The sequence below is a fragment of the Triticum urartu genome, chromosome 7 (assembly GCF_003073215.2).
Source record: "Triticum urartu cultivar G1812 chromosome 7, Tu2.1, whole genome shotgun sequence".
In the NCBI taxonomy this organism is placed as follows: Eukaryota; Viridiplantae; Streptophyta; class Magnoliopsida; order Poales; family Poaceae; genus Triticum; species Triticum urartu.
This window is the reverse complement of record NC_053028.1, coordinates 389,854,703-389,876,698: the sequence shown is the minus strand read 5'-3', so window position 1 is coordinate 389,876,698 and position 21,996 is coordinate 389,854,703. Positions and strand designations below refer to the sequence as shown.

Here is a 21,996-nt window from a genome sequence, read left to right as displayed (position 1 = left end):
CGCGCCACCGGGAGAGAGGGGGAGAGAGACATCCTCATTCTTCTTCTTCCTTGGCCTCCCCAATATATGGGAGGAGAGTTATCCCTCTGGTCCATGGCCTCCATGGTGGCGGAGGGGCGGGAGCCCCTCCAAGATAGGATCTCCCTCTCTGTTCTCTTCTGTTTCGCGTTCCCCAGATCTGGCTAAAAACCGTTTCTTATATTCCGGGAGATCCGTAACTCCGATTGCGATGAGATTTTAACATGATTTTTTTCTGGATATAAGCTTCCTTGTGCCCAAAGTAGAGCTCCAACCGACGTACGAGGTGAGCACAACGCACCACCACGCGCCTGGCTCCTTGGGCGTGCCCTGGTGTCTTGTGGGCTGTGTGGGCCTCCATTTGCGTTGATTCCAAGTCCCAAAAATCACATATATTCCAAAATAATTCTTTGTAAAATTTTATTGCATTTGGACTTCGTTTGATATGGATTTTCTGCAATACAAAAACATGCAAAAAATAGGAACTGACACTCGGCACTGGATCAATAGGTTAGTCCAATAAATCATATAAAAAGTTGCCAAAAATATGTGAAAGTTGTATAATATTCGCATGAAACAATCAAAAATTATAGATACGATGGAGATGTATCATCTACCTCCGCCGATTTCAGCACCGCGAAGAGCTCGGGAATCGTTTTCGTCATCCCTTGCATATTATAGTTCATCACGAAGTTCTAGTAGCTTAGTGATAGTAACTAGAGAACTCTGGCAGTCACTATCTTATCTGGAAGATTAACTTCCACTTGATTCAAGCGATTGTAGTACCCAGACATTCTGAGTACATGCTCATTGGCTGAGGTATTCTCCTCCATCTTGTAGGCAAAGTACTTGTCAGAGGTCTCATGCCTCTCGACGCAGGCATGAGCCTGAAATACCAATTTCAGCTCTTGGAACATCTCATATGTTCCATGGCGTTCAAAACGTTTTTGGAGTCCCGATTCTAAGCCGTAAAGAATTACACACTAAACTATCAAGTAGTCATCATACCAAGCTTGTCAAACATTCATAACGTCTGCTTCTGCTCCTGCAATAGGTCTGTCACCTAGCGGTGCATCAAGGACATAATTCTTCTGTGCAGCAATGAGGATAATCCTAAGATCACGAACCCAGTCCGCATCATTGCTACTATCATCTTTCAACTTAGTTTTCCCTAGGAGCATATAAAAAATATATAGGAGCTATATCGTGAGCTATTGATCTACAACATAGATATGCAAAACTATCAAGACAAAGTTCATGATAAATTAAGTTCAATTAATCAAATTACTTAAGAACTCCCACTTAAATAGACATCCCTCAAGTCATCTAAGTGATACGTGATCCAAATCAACTAACCCATGTCCGATCATCACGTGAGATGAGGTAGTCCTCAATGGTGAACATATCTATGTTGATCATATCTACTATATGATTCACTTTCGACCTTTCGGTCTCCAGTGTTCCGAGGTCATGTCTGTACATGCTAGGCTCGTAAAGTTTAACCTAAGTATTCTGCATGTGCAAAACTGTCTTGCACCCATTGTATGTGAACGTAGAGTTTATCACACCCGATCATCACGTGGTGTCTCAACACGACGAACTGTAGCAACGGTGCATACTCACGGAGAACACTTTTACCTTGAAATTTAGTGAAGGGATCATCTGATAATGGTATTGTTGTTCTAAGCAAAATGAGATGCATAGAGGATAAACATCACATGCAATCAAAATATGTGACATGATATGGCCATCATCATCTTGTGATTTTGATCTCCATCTCCAAAGCATCGTCATGATTTCCATCATCACTGGCTCGACATCTTGATCTCCATCATAGCGGCATGGTCGTCTCGCCAACTATTGCTTCTACAACTATCGCTAATGCATAGTGATAAACTAAAGCAATTACATGGCGTTTGCATTTCATACAATAAAGAAACAACCATAAGGCTCCTGCCGGTTGTCAGATATCTTACAAAACATGATCATCTCATACAATAACGTTTATCACATCATGTCTTGACCATATCACATCACAACATGCCCTCCAAAAACAAGTTAGATGTCCTCTACTTTGTTGTTGCAAGTTTTACGTGGCTGCTACGGGCTTCTGGCAAGAACCGTTCTTACCTACGCATAAAACCACAACGATGTTTCATCAAGTTTGCTGTTTTAACCTCTTTCAAGGACCGGCCGCAGTCAAATTCGATTCAACTAAAGTAGGAGAAACATACACCCGCCAGCCACCTTTATGCAAAACTAGTTGCATGTCTGTCGGTGGAACCAATCTCATCTGCGTGTACATGTAAGGTTGGTCCGGGCCGCTTCATCCCACAATACCGTCGGATCAAAATAAGATGTTGGTGGTAAGCAGTATGACTATCACCGCCCACAACTCTTTCTGTTCTACTCATGCATATCATCTACGCATAGACCTGGCTCTGATACCACTGTTGGGGAACGTTGCATGAAAAACAAAAAAATTCTACGCACACGCAATGACCTATCCATGGAGATGCATAGCAACGAGGGGGAGAGTGTGTCTACGTACCCTCGTAGACTGTAAGTGGAAGCGTTTCTCAATGCGGTTGATGTACTCGAACTTCTTCGCGCTTCAACCCATCAAGTACCGAATGCACGGCACCTCCGCGTTATGGACACGCTCAAGTCAGTGACGTCCCTCGCCTTCTTGATCCAGCAAGACGTTGAGGTAGTAGATGAGTTCCGTCAGCACGACGGTGTGGAAACGGTGATGGTGAAGTGATCCTCACAGGGCTTCGCCTATGCACTATGAAGATATGACCGAGGGTGTAAACAGTGGAGGGGGCGCCGCACATGGCTAGGCAATTGTCTGGTCTGTGCCAGGTGCCCCCCTCCCATATATATATATAGAGAGAGAGAGGCCAGGAGGCACCCTAAGTAGGACCGAATACTACTTGGGCTCCTCCCAAGCTGCGTGCCCCTGCCATATATGTCGGAGGGGGAAGGAAAGAGGGGGGAGAGAGAAGGAAGTGGGAATCATATTCCCTTTCTTTCCTTTGCTCCTTCCCCTTTCCTTCTCCACCTTGGTCGGCCCATATGGGGGGTGCACCAGCCCCTTGTGGCTGGTGCGTTTCCCCTCTTGGCCCATAAGGCCCATATCTTTTGCCGGGGGTGCCCGGAACCCCTTCTGGTGACCTGTTATATAGCCGGTACCCTCTGGAACACTTCCGGTGTCCGAATACTATCGTACGATATATAAATCTTTACCTCTCGACCATCTCGAGACTCCTCGTCATGTCCGTGATCTCATCTGGGACTCCGAACAACATTTTGTCACGAAATCACATAACTCATATAATATTATATCATCATCGAACGTTAAGTGTGTGGACCCTACGGGTTCGAGAACTATATAGACATGACCGAGACACCTCGCTGGTAAATAACTGCTACCTCTTGAACATGTGTTGGTTTTCCCTTGAAGAGGAAAGGGTGATGCAACAAAGTAGCGTAAGTATTTCCCTCAGTTTTGAGAAACAAGGTATCAATCCAGTAGGAGACAACACACAAGTCACCTAGTACCTGCACAAACAATCAAGAACCTTGCAACCAACGTGATAAAGGGGTTGTCAATCCCTTCACGGTCACTCACAAAAGTGAGATCTAATAGAGATAGTAAAGTAAATGTTTTTGGTATTTTTGTAGTATAGATTGGAAAGTAAAGATTGCCAAATAGTAAATGAGATGCGATGTAAATAAAAGAGATGTAATATAATAGGAAAGAGACCCGGGGGCCATAGGTTTCACTAGTGGCTTCTCTCAAGATAGCATGTATTACGGTGGGTGAACAAATTACTGCCGAGCAATTGATAGAAAAGCGCATAGTTATGAAGATATCTAAGGCAATGATCATGAATATAGGCATCACGTCTGTGTCAAGTAGATCGAAACGATTCTGCATCTACTACTATTACTCCACACATCGACCGCTATCCAGCATGCATCTAGAGTATTAAGTTCATAAGAATGGAGTAACGCATTAAGCAAGATGACTTGATGTAGAGGGATAAACTCAAGTAATATGATATAAACCCCATCTTTCTATCCTCGATGGCAACAATACAATACGTGCCTTGTTGCCCCTACTGTCACTGGGAAAGGACACTGCAAGATTGAACCCAAAGCTAAGCACTTCTTCGATTGCAAGAAAGATCAATCTAGTAGGCCAAACTAAACCGATAATTCGAAGAGACGTGCAAAGATATAAAATCATGCATATAAGAATTCAGATAAGAACCGAATAATATTCATAGATAATCTTGTTCATAAATCTGTAATTCATCGGATCTCGACAAACACACCACAAAAGAGTATTACGTCGAATAGATCTGCAAGAACATCGAGGAGAACTTTGTATTGAGAATCAAAGAGAGAGAAGAAGCCATCTAGCTAATAACTATGGACCCGAAGGTCTATGGTAAACTACTCACGCTTCATCGGAGAGGCAATGGTGTTGATGTAGAAGCCCTCCGTGATCGATTCCCCCTCTAGCAGATTGCCGGAAAAGGCCCCAAGATGGGATCTCAGGGTACAAAAGGTTGCGGCGGTGGAAAAGTGGTTTTGTGGCTCTCTCTGATGTTTCTAGGGTATAAGAGTATATATAGGCGAAAGGAGTACGGCGGTGGAGCTACAAGGGGCCCACAAGGGTGGGGGCGCGCCTACCCCCCCGGGCGCGCCCTCCTACCTGTGGCTTCCTCGTGGAGTTCTAGACTTCGACTCCAAGTCTTCTGGATTGCTTTCGGTCCAAGAAATATCATCGCGAAGGTTTCATTCCGTTTGGACTCCGTTTGCTATTCCTTTTCTGCAGAACTCTAAAATAGGCAAAAAAACAGAAACTGGCACTAGGCCTCCGGTTAATAGGTTAGTCCCAAAAATAATATAAAAGAGCATATTAAAGCCCATTAAACATCGAAAACAGATAATATAAAAGCATGGAACAATCAAAAATTATAGATACGTTGGAGACGTATCAAGCATCCCCAAGCTTAATTCCTGCTCGTCCTCGAGTAGGTAAATGATATAAACATAATTTTTGATGTGGAATGCTACCTAACATAATTATCAATGTAATTTTCTTTATTGTGGCATGAATGTTTAGATCCGAAAGATTCAAGACAAAAGTTTAATATTGACATAAAAACAATAGTACTTCAAGCATACTAACAAAGCAATCGTGTCTTCTTAAAATAACATGGCCAAAGAAAGATATCCCTACAAAATCATATAGTGTGGCTATGCTCTATCTTCATCACACAAAATATTTAATCATGCACAACCCCAATGACAAGCCAAGCAATTGTTTCATACTTTTGATGTTCTCAAACTTTTTCAATCTTCACGCAATACATGAGCGTGAGCGATGGATATAACACTATAGGTGGAATAGAGGTGTGGTTGTGGAGAAGACAAAACAGAGAAGATAGTCACACATCAACTAGGCGTATCAATGGGCTATGGAGATGCCCATCAATAGATATCAATGTGAGTGAGTAGGGATTGCCATGCAACGGATGCACTAGAGCTATAAATGTATGAAAGCTCAAAAAGAAACTAAGTGGGTGTGCATCCAACTCGCTTGCTCACGAAGACCTAGGGCATTTTGAGGAAGCCCATCATTGGAATATACAAGCCAAGTTCTATAATGAAAAATTCCCACTAGTATATGGAAGTGACAAAATAAGAGACTCTCTATCATGAAGATCATGGTGCTACTCTGAAGCACAAGTGTGGAAAAAGGATAGTAGCATTGTCCCTTCTCTCTTTTTCTCTCATTTTTTTTGGGCCCTCTCTTTTTTTTGCCTTTTTTTATTTTTTATCTTTTTCGTCCGGAGTCTCATCCCGACTTGTGGGGGAATCATAGTCTCCATCATCCTTTCCTCACTGGACAATGCTCTAATAATGATGATCAATCACACTTTTATTTACTTACAACTCAAGAATTACAACTCGATACTTAGAACAAAATATGACTCTATGTGAATGCCTCCAGCGGTGTATCAGGATGTGCAATGAATCAAGAGTAACATGTATGAAAGAATTATGAATGGTGGCTTTGCCACAAATACGATGTCAACTACATGATCATGCAAGGCAATATGACAATGATGGAGCGTGTCATAATAAACGGAACGGTGGAAAGTTGCATGGCAATATATCTCAAAATGGCTATGGAAATGCCATAATAGGTAGGTATGGTGGTTGTTTTGAGGAAGGTAAATGGTGGGTTTATGGTACCGGCGAAATTTGCACGGTACTAGAGAGGCTAGCAATGGTGGAAGGGTGAGAGTGTGTATAATCCATGGACTCAACATTAGTCATAAAGAACTCACATACTTATTGCAAAAATCTATTAGTTATCGAAATGAAGTACTACGCACATGATCCTAGGGGGATAGATTGGTAGAAAAAGACCATCGCTCGTCCCCGACCGCCACTCATAAGGAAGACAATCAATAAATAGATCGTGCTCCAATTTCATCACATAACTGTTCACCATACGTGCATGCTACGGGAATCACAAACTTTAACACAAGTATCTCTCAAATTCACAACTACTCTACTAGCATGACTCTAATATCACCATCTTCATATCTCAAAACAATCATAAAGAATCAAACTTCTCATAGTATTCAACGCACTTTATATGAAAGTTTTTATGATACCCATCTTGGATGCCCATCATATTAGGACTAGTTTTATAGCCAAAGAAAATTACCATGTTGTTCTAAAAGACTCTCAAAATAATATAAGTGAAGCATGAGAGATCAATAATTTCTATAAAATAAAACCACCACCGTGCTCTAAAAAGATATAAGTGAAGCACCAGAGCAAAATTATCTAGCTCAAAAGATATAAGTGAAGCACATAGAGTATTCTAATAAATTCCGATTCATGCTTGTCTCTCCCAAAAGGTGTGTACAGCAAGGCTGATTGTGGTAAACTAAAAAGCAAAGACTCAAATCACGCTCCAAGCAAAACACATATCATGTGGTGAATAAAAATATAGCCTCAAGTAAAGTTATCGATAGACGAAGACGAAAGAGGGGATGCCTTCCGGGGCATCCCCAAGCTTAGGATTTTGGTTGTCCTTGAATTTTACCTTGGGGTGCCTTGGGCATCCCCAAGATTAGGTTCTTGCCACTCCTTATTCCAAAATCCATCAAATCTTTACCCAAAAACTTGAAAACTTCACAACACAAAACTTCAACAAAAATCTCATGAGCTCCGTTAGTATAAGAAAATAAACCACCACTTTAAGGTACTGTAATGAACTCATTCTTTATTTATATTGGTGTTAAATCTACTGTACTCTAACTTCTCTATGGTTCATACCCCCCGATACTACTCATAGATTCATCAAAATAAGAAAGCAACACACGAAAACAGAATCTGTCAAAAACAGAACAGTCTGTAGCAATCTGTAACTTTCGAATACTTCTGTAACTCCAAAAATTCTGAAAAATTAGGACGGCCTGAGCAATCTGTATATTGATCTACTGCAAGTGGAGTAGGTATTTTATCGCTCTCTGGTAAAAAATAAAATTAATTTCGTGAGCGTAAAAGTTTCTGTTTTTTACGGCAAGATCAAACAACTATCACCCAAGAAGATCCTAAAGGCTTTACTTGGCACAAACACTAATTAAAACATAAAAACACAATCATAATAGAAGCTAGATGAATTATTTATTACTAAACAGGAGCGAAAATCAAAGAACAAAAATAAAATTGGGTTGCCTCCAACAAGCGCTATCGTTTAGCGCCCCTAGCTAGGCATAAAAACAAGAATAGATCTAGGTATTGCCATCTTTGATATGCAATTCTTCAATTAAACACTTAGGATCCTTCAAAGATTTAGCATAAAGATCTTCAATAACAATAATCCTAGGAATAGATTGAAAGATTGCATTCTTGCAAAAAGGATCTCTTGTCACTTCAACAAAATCCGGGTGAACACTAATCATCTTAAGACCTCCATTATTACTATTACTAGAATTTGCACCCTTGTTCTTGGATCTACCCCTCCTTACGGGAGTTTTCTCAATAATTTTAGCGGAAGCAAAAGCCGTGCTTAGATTACTGAAGATTTCTTCTAATTTATCAATCCGAGACGAACTTTCTTTTATTCTTTCATGGATTAAGATACTCTTCTCTTTTACCAACTTAAAAATATCTCCCGCTTTTGGCCCAATATTAGTGGAAAAATTATGCATCTTTTTATCTATAATTCCTATATGATCTTCGGTGAGCATTTTCTTTTCAATAGCATCTAGTCTTTCCATAACATGCTCAAGAGTCAAAATTGTTTCATTAATCATGAGGGGTGGTGATCCCACTAAATTTCCCATAGCATTAAAAGCATCAAGAGAGGGGCACATCAAGAAATTTCCACTGGTAATCGTATCAAGGACGAATCTATACCAAGTGGTGATGCCAACATAAAAACAACGAAGAAGAACAACAGTGGATTGCTTATGGGTAGATCTATTATGAGCATTGCAAATCATATACCAAGCATCTTTTAAATTTTCTCCTCCCCTTTGTTTAAAGTTGAGCACCTCATTCTCGGGAGTGCAAGTGATAGAGGAAGAACTATCCATAATGGCAAACAAGGTTGCACACAAAAACAGATCCGGCAAGAAAATGGCGAACGAAAAAGAGGCGAATAAAATGGCAAATTTTGTGAAGTGGGGGAGAGGAAAACAAGAGGCGAATGGCAAATAATGTAATGCGAGGGAGAAGAGTTTATGGTGGGTACTTAGTATGTCTTGACTTGGCGTAGATCTCCCCGGCAACGGCGCCAGAAATCCTTCTTGCTACCTCTTGAGCATGCATTGGTTTTCCCTTGAAGAGGAAAGGGTGATGCAGCAAAGTAGCATAAGTATTTCCCTCAGTCTTGAGAACCAAGGTATCAATCCAGTAGGAGACAACGCACAAGTCACCTAGTACCTGCACAAACAATCATGAAACTTGCAACCAACACGATAAAGGGGTTGTCAATCCCTTCACGGTCACTCGCAAAAATGAGATCTAATAGAGATAGTAAAGTAAATATATTTGATATTTTTGTTGTATATATTGGAAAGTAAAGATTGCAAAATAGTAAACGAGATACGATGTAAATAAAAGAGATGTAATATAATAGGAAAGAGACCCGGGGGCCATAAGTTTCACTAGTGGCTTCTCTCAAGATAGCATGTATTATGGTGGGTGAACAAATTACTGCCGAGCAATTGATAGAAAAGTGCATAGTTATGAAGATATCTAAGGCAATGATCATGAATATAGGCATCACGTCTGTGTCAAGTAGATCGAAACGAGTCTGCATCTACTACTATTACTTCACACATCGACCGCTATCCAGCATGCATCTAGTGTATTAATTTCATAAAAACGGAGTAACGCATTAAGCAAGATGACATGTGACGCCCGGATAACTACGCTACAGTAACCCTTCACTAATGTTGTCACATCACCACAATTACTGTTGATAAAATCACGTTGTTTCAAACCCCGTTCGAATTCAAATTTAAAATCAAGTCAAACTTTTAAAGTTTTCAAAATATCAAAACTAAATTGTTCTAAATGTGTCAAATAATCCATAGGAAATATTGGTGGAGAAACCAACTTTAGTGCCCTTAAATAAATAAACAATGGTCAAAACAATAAATTAAATGCCTTCTTGATTTACAAAATGCTAATCTATTTTATTTAACTGCCAATCTTTTTGTGGCAGTGATCTAATTTGCAACGTTAATATTGGTGTAAGTCTCATATTTTATAAACCTAAAATGCTGTTGAAAATTAAAAGTAAACAGAAAGCAAAAGCTAGGAAAAGAACACAAAATAGAAAATAAGAAGGGGACCTAAACCTACTGGACCCTTGGCCCTTTTAGCAAAACAGGTCCAGCCCACCCCTATCATTCCCAACCTCCTGCTACAGGAAGGCAGGGGGCTCGTGGCACCCATCTGCAGGCCATGGCCGCGCCGTGCCTTGCCTGGAGGCCATCCATGGCCTCGCGCCTTGCCTGGAAACCCTATGACACTTTTCCCTTCGCCCTCTCCCTCGCATCTCACTCTCGAGCCGAGCGCTGTCGTCGCCGCCGCTCGCCACTGACGCGGCCACCAGCCACCCCGACCCACGAGAAGGCGTCCGGGAGCTCCGTCGTGGTCGACTCCATCACCATGCCGAAGGGCTCGAGCCAGGAGGCCCCATGCGCTCGCCATCGGTCGTCTTCCCCGCGTCCGGTCGTCGTTTCCCCGCCCCGGATCTCCTTCCTCGGTGCTTCACCGGCCTCCCGAGCACGTCGTCGAGAACCGCTGTGAGGCCCTCCGCCGATTCCCCTTTTTTACCTGCCTCAATTCGTCGTCGTGTAGTCGCCCCGCGAGCTCGGTCACATGGCCGGAGCTCCGCTCACCGCGCCCACTGTCCGTGCCCGCGAGCCCCCGGTCGCGTCCTATCTTACTCCGCGCGTGCGCACCCACGCCTGCACGCCCTGACCGCGCCGTACGTGTGCGCCCCGCCGCTGCCGATTGCTCGCTGGCACCGTCCGCGCACGCGCTCGACTGATGCTGCTCCTTGTGCTACTGCTGCTCCTCGCTGCGACGCGCCACGGCCTCCCTGCGCCGTTGCCGCCTCGCGCTCACTGCCCCAAGGCCGTCTCCCGTGCACGTCGTCCCTGCATGCCCCGCGCCGGCCGCGCCGTCTCCGTTTGCCCTTGTGAGCCGCTGCTGCTGCCGCTCTGTAGCTGTCCGCTGCTACTCTATGTTGTCGTGTATTGCTGCTGCTCTACGCTGCAGCTGCTCTTGCTGCTGTCGCTGCATACCCGCTGCCGCTGCTGTTCCTTAGCTGCTGTCGCTGCTGTTTGCTGGTCACTCTAGCTCGTAGCTGCAAAGTTGTTTGCTGAAGAAACAACTGATCAAACTGAACTGACTACTGAAGAAACCCATCAGACTATCAGAGAGCTTGCCCCGTCCAAGCTTGGTCATGGGCGTTGTGTGCGTGCATTGTGTGAGAGAGTTTGACCGGCCCTGTTGTAGTTAGCTATAATTAGTACTCCTGCTAGTTAGACTAATTAGTGATTAGGTATAGTGCAAATGACATGTAGATCCCACTAGTAATAAAAAATAAATTAGATTTAAAATATCTAAGACCATGACATGTGGACCCTATCTTACCTTTTTACCAGTCAAAGTGAAATGGTTGACCAGCCCCCTGGGTCCCATTGTCATACACATAGGCTAGAGTAACACTAGGTAACAAAAGTTTTTGTTGTTTTATTCTCGAATTAAACAAATTCCAAAATGTTTAAATCTTAGAAAATTAATATAAATTAATATGTAACTCGGATGAAAATGTTTTGTACATGAAAGTTGCTCAGAATTTCGAGACGAATCCAAATACGCAGTCCGTTCATCTGCCACGCGTCCCTAGCATAACGAACATGCAACCATCCCCCTCTGGTTCGTTTGTCCGAAAATGCCAAACACCGGGGATACTTTCCCGAATGTCCCCCCCCCCCTTCGCCAGTATCGCGTAGTACTGCGTTAGGTCACCCCTAGCACCGCGGTTTGTCATGTTATGCTTTGTGTTGCTTTGATTGCTCTATTATTTATTTGTGTTCCCCCTTCGTTACTTCTTTCCGGTAGACCTCGAGACCGCCGCCGATACCCCCATGATCGACTACATCGACGACGACCCCTCCTTCTTGCCAGAGCAACCAGGCAAGCCCCCCCCCCCTTGATCAATCCGATATCGCCTATTCCTTCTCGCTACTGCTTGCATTAGAGTAGTGTAGCAAGTTACTGCTTTCGGTTAATCCTATTCTGTTGCATAGCCTGCCATTGTTGCTATAGTTGTTACCCTTACCTGCAATCCTAAATGCTTAGTATAGGATGCTAGTATTCCATCAGTGGCCCTACATTCTTGTCCGTCTGCTATGCTATACTACCGGGCTGTGATCACTCGGGAGGTGATCGCGGGTATATACTTACATACATATTATATGATACATGTGGTGACTAAAGTCGGGTCGGCTCGTAGAGTACCCGCAAGTGATTCCGATGTGGGGGCTGAAAGGACAGGTGGTTCCATCCCGGTAGTGGTGGGCCTGGGTTCCCGACGGCCCCCGACTGTTACTTTGTGGCGGAGCGACAGGGCAGGTTGAGATCATCTAGGTGAGAGGTGGGCCAGGCCCCTGGTCGGCGTCCGCGATTACATCAATTAACTCACTTAACGAGATCTTGATATTTGATCTGAGTCTGGCTACCAACCTATACGCACTAACCAACTACGTGGGAACAGTTATGGGCACTCGACGTCGTGGTATCAGTCGAAGCCTTCTTGACGTCAGCGACTAAGCGCGCGCTGGGTTGGACCGCGTAACGCAACTTCCTTTGTAATGGAGGTTGCTAGGTCTGCTCACCGGTCGCGTTCGCAACGTGCAGGTGTGCAACGGGCGATGGGCCCAGACCCCTGCACGCTTAGGATTTAGACCGGCGTGCTGACATCTCTGTTGTGCCTAGGTAGGGCTGCAATGTGTTGATCTTCCGAGGCCGGGTATGCCCAGGAAAGTTTGCCCGGCCAGAGGGATCGAGCGTGTTGGGTAATGTGGTGCACCCCTGTAGGGAAGCATATCTATTCGAATAGCCGTGTCCCTCGGTAAAAGGACGACCCAGAGTTGTACCTTGACCTTATGACAATTAGAACCGGATACTTAATAAAACTCACTCTTTCAAGTGCCAGATACAACCCGGTGATTACTCTCTCACAAGGCGACGAGGAGAGGATCGCCGGGTAGGATTATGCTATGTGGTGATACTTGGTGAACTACAGCTACTTTCTTCTACATGCTTCAAGATGGAGGCTGCCAGAAGTGTAGTCTTCGATAGGCCTAGCTATCCCCCTCTTATTCTAGCATTCTGCAGTTCAGTACATAGATACTACCCATTTCATTGATACAATGCATATGTAGTGTAGATACTTGCTTGGTAGTACTTTGGATGAGTTCTCACGGTTGTTTTGCTCCCCCTTTTCCCCTTTTCCATTCTTCTCAGAAGTCGCAACCAGATGATGGAGTCAAGGAGCCAGAGGATCTCGAGGATGTTTCTACGTGGAGTTAGACTTCGAGGAGTAGTTAGGAGGTCCTAGGCAGGAGGCCTTACCTTTTCAATCGTTGCAACTTTTGTGCTAGCCTTCTTAAGGCAAACTTGTTTAACTTATATCTGTACTCAGATATTTTTGCTTCCGCTGACTCTTGTGTCTTCGAGCATTTGTATTCGAGCCTTCGAGGCCCCTGGCTTGTAATATAAAGCTTGTATTATTTTTATTTGTGTCTAGAGTTGTGTTGTGATATCTTCCCGTGAGTCCTTGGTCTTGATCATACACATTTGTGTGTATGATTAGTGTACGGTCAAATCGAGGGCGTCACATGACATGATGTAGAGAGATAAACTCAAACAATATGATATAAACCCCATCTTTTTATCTTCGATGGCAACAATACAATACATGCCTTGTTGCCCCTACTGTCACTGGGAAAGGACACCGCAAGATTGAACCCAAAGCTAAGCACTTCTCCCATTGCAAGAAAGATCAATCTAGTAGGCCAAACTAAACCGATAATTCGAAGAGACTTGCAAAGATATCAAATCATGCATATAAGAATTCAGAGAAGAACCAAATAATATTCATAAATAATCTTGTTCATAAATCCACAATTCATCGGATCTCGACAAACACACCGCAAAAGAGTATTATGTCGAATAGACCTCCACGAACATCGAGGAGAACTTTGTATTGAGAATCAAAGAGAGAGAAGAAGCCATCTAGCTAATAACTATGGACCCGAAGGTCTGTGGTAAACTACTCACGCTTCATAGGAGAGGCAGTGGTGTTGATGTAGAAGCCCTCCGTGATCGATTCCCCCTCCGGCAGATTGCCGGAAAAGGCCTCAAGATGGATCTCACGGGTACAGAAGGTTGTGGCGGTGGAAAAGTGGTTCTGTGGCTCTCTTTGATGTTTCTAGGGTATAAGAGTATATATAGGCGAAAGAAGTACGTCAGTGGAGCTACGAGGGGCCCGCGAGGGTGGGGGCGCGCCTACCCCCCAGGCGCGCCCTCCTGCCTCGTGGCTTACTCGTGGAGTTCCAGACTTCGACTCCAAGTCTTCTGGATTGCTTTCGGTCTAAGAAAATCATCGTGAAGGTTTCATTCCGTTTGGACTCCGTTTGGTATTCCTTTTTTGCAAAACTCTAAAATAGGCAAAAAAACAGAAACTGGCGTTGGGCCTCCGGTTAATAGGTTAGTCCCAAAAATAATATAAAAGAGCATATTAAAGCCCACTAAACATTCGAAACAGATAATATAATAGCATGGAACGATCAAAAATTATAGATACGTTGGAGACGTGTCAATAACCAATAGCGGAACCTAGATGCCCATATTGGCTCCTACATATTCTACGAAGATCTTTATCGGTCGAACCGTTATGACAACATATGTAATTCTCTTTGTCTATCGGTATGTTACTTGCCTGAGATTCGATCATTGTTATCTTCATACCTAGTTCAATCTCGTTACCGACAAGTCTCTTTACTCGTTCTGTAATACATCACCTCGTGACTAACTCCTTAGTCATTTGCTTGCAAGCTTATGATGTGTGTTATCGAGAGGGCTCGGAGATACCTCTCCGATACTCGGAGTGACAAATCCTAATCTTGATTTATGCCAACTCAACAGACACCTTTGGAGATACCTGTAGAGCATCTTTATAAGCAGCGAGTTACGTTGTGATGTTTGATAGCACACAAGGCATTCCTCAGGTATCTGGGAGTTGCACAATCTCATAGTCGAAGGAATATGTATTTGACATGAAGAAAGCAATATCAATAAAACTGAACGATTGTTATGCTAAGCTAACGGATGGGTCTTGTCCATAACATCATTCTCCTAATGATGTGATCCCGTTATCAAATGACAACTCATGTCCATGGTTAGGAAACCTTAACCATCTTTGATCAACAAGCTGTCAAGTAGAGGCTCACTAGGAACACGGTGTTTGTTTATGTATTCACGCATGTATTTAGGTTTCCGATCAATACAATTCTAGCATGAATAATAAACCTTTATCATGAATAAGGAAATATAGAATAACAACTTTATCATTGCCTCTTGGGCATATTTCCTTCGGTGCATTCGTCAGAGGCCGATCCATACATGATAACTTCATGCTAGTCCAATGCACCACACGAAGATTGCATGCCCTTCGAGACCCAACACTTATGCTCAAACTTGACATCTCCAAAGCATATGATTTGGTGCAGTGGCCCTTCCTCCATGAAGTTCTCCGTGTGGCCGGCTTTGGCGAACGTTGGATTGCGTGGATGTGTGGGTTTTTGGCAAGTTCATCGACAAGAATCATGATCCATGGAACACCGGGAACACCAATTTACAATACCGCGGGTCTGAGACAAGGCGCCCCTCTCTCTCCAATGCTCTTCATCCTGATCATGGAACCATTGCATCGTATGTTTGAATTGGCAACCTCGAGGGGCTTACTTGCTCCTCTAGCAAGGACAAGGTTGAAGCACCGTCTATCATTGTTCGCCGATGATGTCATGATCTTCCTGAAGACAAATGAGCTCGACCTACATGCGTGTGCATCACTACTCAGGCTATTTGGTGAAGCGTTGGGGCTGCGAGTTAACCTATCTAAAAGTGTGGGATACCCAATGCAATGCTCCATCGAAGCCATGGAGGCAGGCTGCCCTAGAGGAGTCTTTCCATGCAAGTACCTAGGATTGCCACTCACCCTACGAAAGCAATCCCACGTCCAACTAACCGGCCTAGTGGACCAGCTTTCGGCAGCTCTACCGAAGTGGAAGGCGGCCAAGATGCCAAAGAGTGGAAGAATGTTGCTAGTCCAATCCATGCTCCGTTCGATCCCGTTGCACGCGATGATGGCGTTGGACCTCCTGCAGAAGACAATCGCATCAATGAACAAAATCTGCCACAGTTTCTTGTGGTGCTCGGAGGCAAGCTCGACCAGTGGACATTGTGTCGTCGCATGGGAGGCCGCGTTCTCTCTCAAATGGGCGGGTGGACTCGGACTTCCAAACCTGAAGTGGACGAATACTGCCGTGCATGCAAGGTGGCCTTGGTTGCAAAGATCAGACAACTCACGCCCATGGGCTGAATTCCCAATCCCAGTGCTAGAAGCATCCAGACAAATTTTCAACGCGGCAGCTCACTGGATGATAGGAGACGGACAAACAACACTCTTCTGGGAAGATAGATGGCTCGACGGCTACAGGATTGCAGAGCTTGCCCTGACTACTTATGGCCGTGTCAGGAAAGGTGTGAGAGCCACATGCACCGTCTCCCAGGCGCCGCAGGACGCTAGATGGGCTACTCAAGTTGGCCCGGAGGTAACAACAACGATGCTACGGGAGTACCTGTCGCTGTGGATTGCGGTAGACAGAGTGGAGCTTGACCCAACACAGCAAGATAACATCACGTGGTCCTGGGAAGCGAACGACTGCTACTCTACGAGGACGACCTACAACGCCAAGTTCTGGGGCAGGCAAACCATCCAAACGGCCGACTTTACTTGGAAGTCCAAAGCGCCAACATAATGTCGCTTCTTTACATGGCTTGCAATGCAAAATAGATGTTGGACGTCCGACTGGTTGGTAAGAAGAGGACTTGATCATCAAGAAAGATGCCCATTATGCAGACAAGAGGAAGAGAGCATCAACCATATCTTACTACATTGTGTTTTGGCGCGTGAGGTGTGGACGGCGATCTATCACTCTTTGGGCAAGCTAGAGAGGATGTTGACACCGAAGGTCAGCCCCCCCGTGTAGTGCCAAGAAAAGGGAAGCCGAGGGCAAGCTAAGAGAGATGCTAACGCGATCATTATTCTAGTTATGTGGCAACTATGGAAGCACCGCAACTCTATCATCTTCGACGGAGCCACGCCATCCAAGAATTAAGTTATCCTCGCCATCGCAAGAGAGGGCCGTGTATGGAAGCAAGCGGGACTACTAAAGGGAGACACAGATGATGTGGAAGGGTGGGTTACAATGAGTAGTTAGCACTAGATAGCGAGGGTGGATGGTGGTGTTGGTGTTCATGTATATATGTAACCTGTAACACTAACATGAAGGAGCTCTTTACCCCACACCCTTCTTTATAATATAGTATGCACACTCGTGTCTATTCGAGAAAAAAAAAGCTCATCACATGCAATTGTGAGGCCAGTCGAGTTGCACACTTCTTAGCGAAGGAAGCTTTTACTTCAAAGAGTTCTTTCATCTCGCAAGTGATGTTGCTATCCTTTGATGAATAAATCATTACACCACAAGGAAAAAAGAGGGTTAAAAGAATATATCCCTCTCAATGTCTAATAAAAACAAATTCTTGTTATAGCACATCGGTAGGTGCATTTAAATCTGTAAATAGAGTTTGTAGAGTCTCCTGCTGTTTACCTTGGCTGAATCATTTACGTATCTACACATGGACTATTCTTGTTTAGTGTTTGATACGTACAATTCACTCCTGTTTTAAAGAACCAAAGCTGCGTACAGTCAACAATAACCGCGTGGATGGATAAGGCGCATTTATATAAATCTGTAAATAGAGTTTGTAGAATCTCCTGCTGTTTACGTTGGCTGAATCATCTACGTATCTACATATGGACCACACTTGCTTAGTGTTTGATACGTACGATTTACTTGTTTTTTAAGGAGCCAAAGCTGATCATACACAACAATGACCGCGTGGCCTAATGGATAAGGCGCTCGCCTCCGGAGCGGGAGATTCTGGGTTCGAGTCCCAGCGTGGTCGACCTTTTGTACGGTCTCTTCTTTATTTTTCCTGAACTGAATTTTTCTGCATCAAAACCATTTTTCCTGAACTGAATTTTTCTGCATCAAAATCATTTTTTTGAAAAAGTATCAAACTTTATTCCTCTAACATTACTCTTAATTTTGTTCATAGAAGACTCGAGACGCTAAATACATTATTGGATCAAAATTTGTCGTCTACAGTGAAAAGAAAACGATTTTGGACGGACACCTGATCAAGTTTCCTTTGTGTGTGTGTGTGTTTATAGGGACATCAGCGTGGTCGACTTTTTATACGGTCTCTTCTCTATTTTTCCTGAACTGAATTTTTCTACACCAAAACCATTTTTTTGAAAAAGTATCAAACTTTATTCCTCTAACATTACTCTTAATTTTGTTGATAGAAGACTTGAGACTATCAAACTTTATTTCTCTAACATTACTCTTAATTTTGTTCATAGAAGACTCGAGACGCTAAATACATTATTGGATCAAAATTTGTCGTCTACAGTGAAAAGAAAACGATTTTGGACGGACACCTGATCAAGTTTCCTTTGTGTGTGTGTGTGTTTATAGGGACATCAGCGTGGTCGACTTTTTATACGGTCTCTTCTCTATTTTTCCTGAACTGAATTTTTCTGCACCAAAACCATTTTTTTGAAAAAGTATCAAACTTTATTCCTCTAACATTACTCTTAATTTTGTTGATAGAAGACTTGAGACTATCAAACTTTATTTCTCTAACATTACTCTTAATTTTGTTGATAGAAGACTCGAGACGCTAAACACATTATTGGATCAAAATTCGTCGTCTACAGTGAAAAGAAAACGATGTTGGACGGACACCTGATCAAGTTTCCTTTGTGTGTGTGTGTGTGTTTATAGAGACATCAGCGTGGTCGACTTTTGTTGATAGAAGACTTGAGACTATCAAACTTTATTTCTCTAACATTACTCTTAATTTTGTTGATAGAAGACTCGAGACGCTAAACACATTATTGGATCAAAATTCGTCGTCTACAGTGAAAAGAAAACGATGTTGGACGGACACCTGATCAAGTTTCCTTTGTGTGTGTGTGTGTTTATAGGGACATCAGCGTGGTCGACTTTTTGTACGGTCTCTTCTCTATTTTTCCTGAACTGAATTTTTCTGCACCAAAACCATTTTTTTGAAAAAGTATCAAACTTTATTCTTCTAACATTACTCTTAATTTTGTTGATAGAAGACTTGAGACTATCAAACTTTATTTCTCTAACATTACTCTTAATTTCCTGAACTGAATTTTTCTGCACCAAAACCATTTTTTTGAAAAAGTATCAAACTTTATTCCTCTAACATTACTCTTAATTTTGTTGATAGAAGACTTGAGACTATCAAACTTTATTTCTCTAACATTACTCTTAATTTTGTTGATAGAAGACTCGAGACGCTAAACACATTATTGGATCAAAATTCGTCGTCTACAGTGAAAAGAAAACGATGTTGGACGGACACCTGATCAAGTTTCCTTTGTGTGTGTGTGTGTTTATAGGGACATCAGCGTGGTCGACTTTTTGTATGGTCTCTTCTCTATTTTTCCTGAACTGAATTTTTCTGCACCAAAACCATTTTTTTGAAAAAGTATCAAACTTTATTCCTCTAACATTACTCTTAATTTTGTTGATAGAAGACTTGAGACTATCAAACTTTATTTCTCTAACATTACTCTTAATTTTGTTGATAGAAGACTCGACACGCTAAACACATTATTGGATCAAAATTCGTCGTCTACAGTGAAAAGAAAACGATGTTGGACGGACACCTGATCAAGTTTCCTTTGTGTGTGTGTGTGTTTATATGGACATCAGCGTGGTCGACTTTTTGTATGGTCTCTTCTCTATTTTTCCTGAACTGAATTTTTCTGCACCAAAACCATTTTTTTTGAAAAAGTATCAAACTTTATTCTTCTAACATTACTCTTAATTTTGTTGATAGAAGACTCGAGACTATCAAACTTTATTCCTCTAACATTACTCTTAATTTCCTGAACTGAATTTTTCTGCACCAAAACCATTTTTTTGAAAAAGTATCAAACTTTATTCCTCTAACATTACTCTTAATTTTGTTGATAGAAGACTTGAGACTATCAAACTTTATTTCTCTAACATTACTCTTAATTTTGTTGATAGAAGACTCGAGACGCTAAACACATTATTGGATCAAAAAGACGCTAAACACATTATTGGATCAAAATTCGTCGTCTACGGTGAAAAGAAAACGATGTTGGACGGACACCTGATCAAGTTTCCTTTGTGTGTGTGTGCGTTTATAGGGACATCAGCGTGGTCGACTTTTTGTACGGTCTCTTCTCTATTTTTCCTGAACTGAATTTTTCTGCACCAAAACCATTTTTTTGAAAAAGTATCAAACTTTATTCCTCTAACATTACTCTTAATTTTGTTGATAGAAGACTTGAGACTATCAAACTTTATTTCTCTAACATTACTCTTAATTTTGTTGATAGAATTGCACAGAAGTACACATATCGGACATCACATGCAGATTGTACCATGATTGCTAATTTTTGCGTGTCAGTACAACATTGGTCTAAGTTTTTGCAAATTAGGCTAAAACGCGTATTTATACGTATTGACGCCCGATCCGACAGCTCGGGCCCACCCGTCAGGTGCCACGCTGGCCAATCGGCTGTCGCACCAAAACCATTGGTGAAATTGTTTGGGTCATTAATTTTGTGTTTTTCGTTGATTTGTGTTGGACGCGCTCAGAGGATCATGTCAAATGGTGCTGATGTGCTTAATGTGGAGTAATTGCACAGAAGTACCACAATTCGGGCATCACATGCAGATTGGTACCATGATTGCTAATTTTTGCGTGTCAGTACCAACATTGGTGTAAGTTTTTGCAAATTAGGCTAAAACGCGTATTTATACGTATTGACGCCCGATCCGACAGCTCGGGCCCACCCGTCAGGTGCCACGCTGGCCAATCGGCGCGTGCCCGCGTGCTGACTAGGACGAGCCGGTGCGCTGCTGCTCTCCAACCTGGTCCGGTCGCACCAGCTCCAGCCCGGCCGCACCATTCCCCTCCCCTCCTCCTCCTCGCTCGAACCCTAGTCCATGGCGTCCGATTCCGCCAGCGGCAGGGCGTCCCACGGCGCGGTGAGATGCCGTTCTCCTCCAGCACTTTTTGTACGGTCTCTTCTCTATTTTTCCTGAACTGAATTTTTCTGCACCAAAACCATTTTTTTGAAAAAGTATCAAACTTTATTCCTCTAACATTACTCTTAATTTTGTTGATAGAAGACTTGAGACTATCAAACTTTATTTCTCTAACATTACTCTTAATTTTGTTGATAGAAGACTCGAGACGCTAAACACATTATTGGATCAAAATTCGTCGTCTACAGTGAAAAGAAAACGATGTTGGACGGACACCTGATCAAGTTTCCTTTGTTGACGCATGGACTTGGCGGCGTGCTGTAAGTACCCTTGTCCTCTTCCTCCTCTGATTTATCCAATTGGGCATTTTTAGGGTTTGTTCATCTTCTTCTTTATCCAGTTGGGAATTAGGTTTTATCCAATTGAAGTGACTAGTATAGGACAATTAAACTAACCTAGTAACATAGTGTATTGCACTCTCAAATTAGTTCAATGACGATAAAAATTTGGGATTATTGTGGCTCTCCAAATTGTTCTGTACTGTCTGGTACTGTTACTTTAAATTGTTTTGTACTGTACTGTTGCTCTCCAAATTTTGCTATTGTGCTCAATTAGTAAATAATAGACTTACAGGTTACTTTAAATTGCACTGCACTGTACTGTTGCTCTGCAAATTAAGAGTAATTATAATGAATACATGAAATTTAATTTGTTCTGTAGTTTAGATGAAGACATTTGGGAAGTAAGGATCCATTTTGATGCAAGAGAGCCATTGGAGATGAAGTTGTGTGGTTCAGATATTACTTATCTGAATTTGGTTGCAGTGATGGAAACCCAAGGATTTAATGCATATGATTGTTTGTTTCACATTGAAAATCCATCTTTAGGAGAGAAAGGGCTGGATTTGGTAGACAGTCATGCAGAATTACAGATG

The 21,996-nt window shown here is 42.7% G+C and overlaps 1 non-coding gene across 1 annotated transcript; it reads left to right on the top strand.

Moving 5' to 3' along the window:
- Positions 1-17,831: 17,831 nt before the first annotated feature.
- On the top strand, positions 17,832-17,904 carry TRNAR-CCG. The gene has a single exon. It is a non-coding gene; the product is annotated as a tRNA-Arg (tRNA).
- Positions 17,905-21,996: the final 4,092 nt, after the last annotated feature.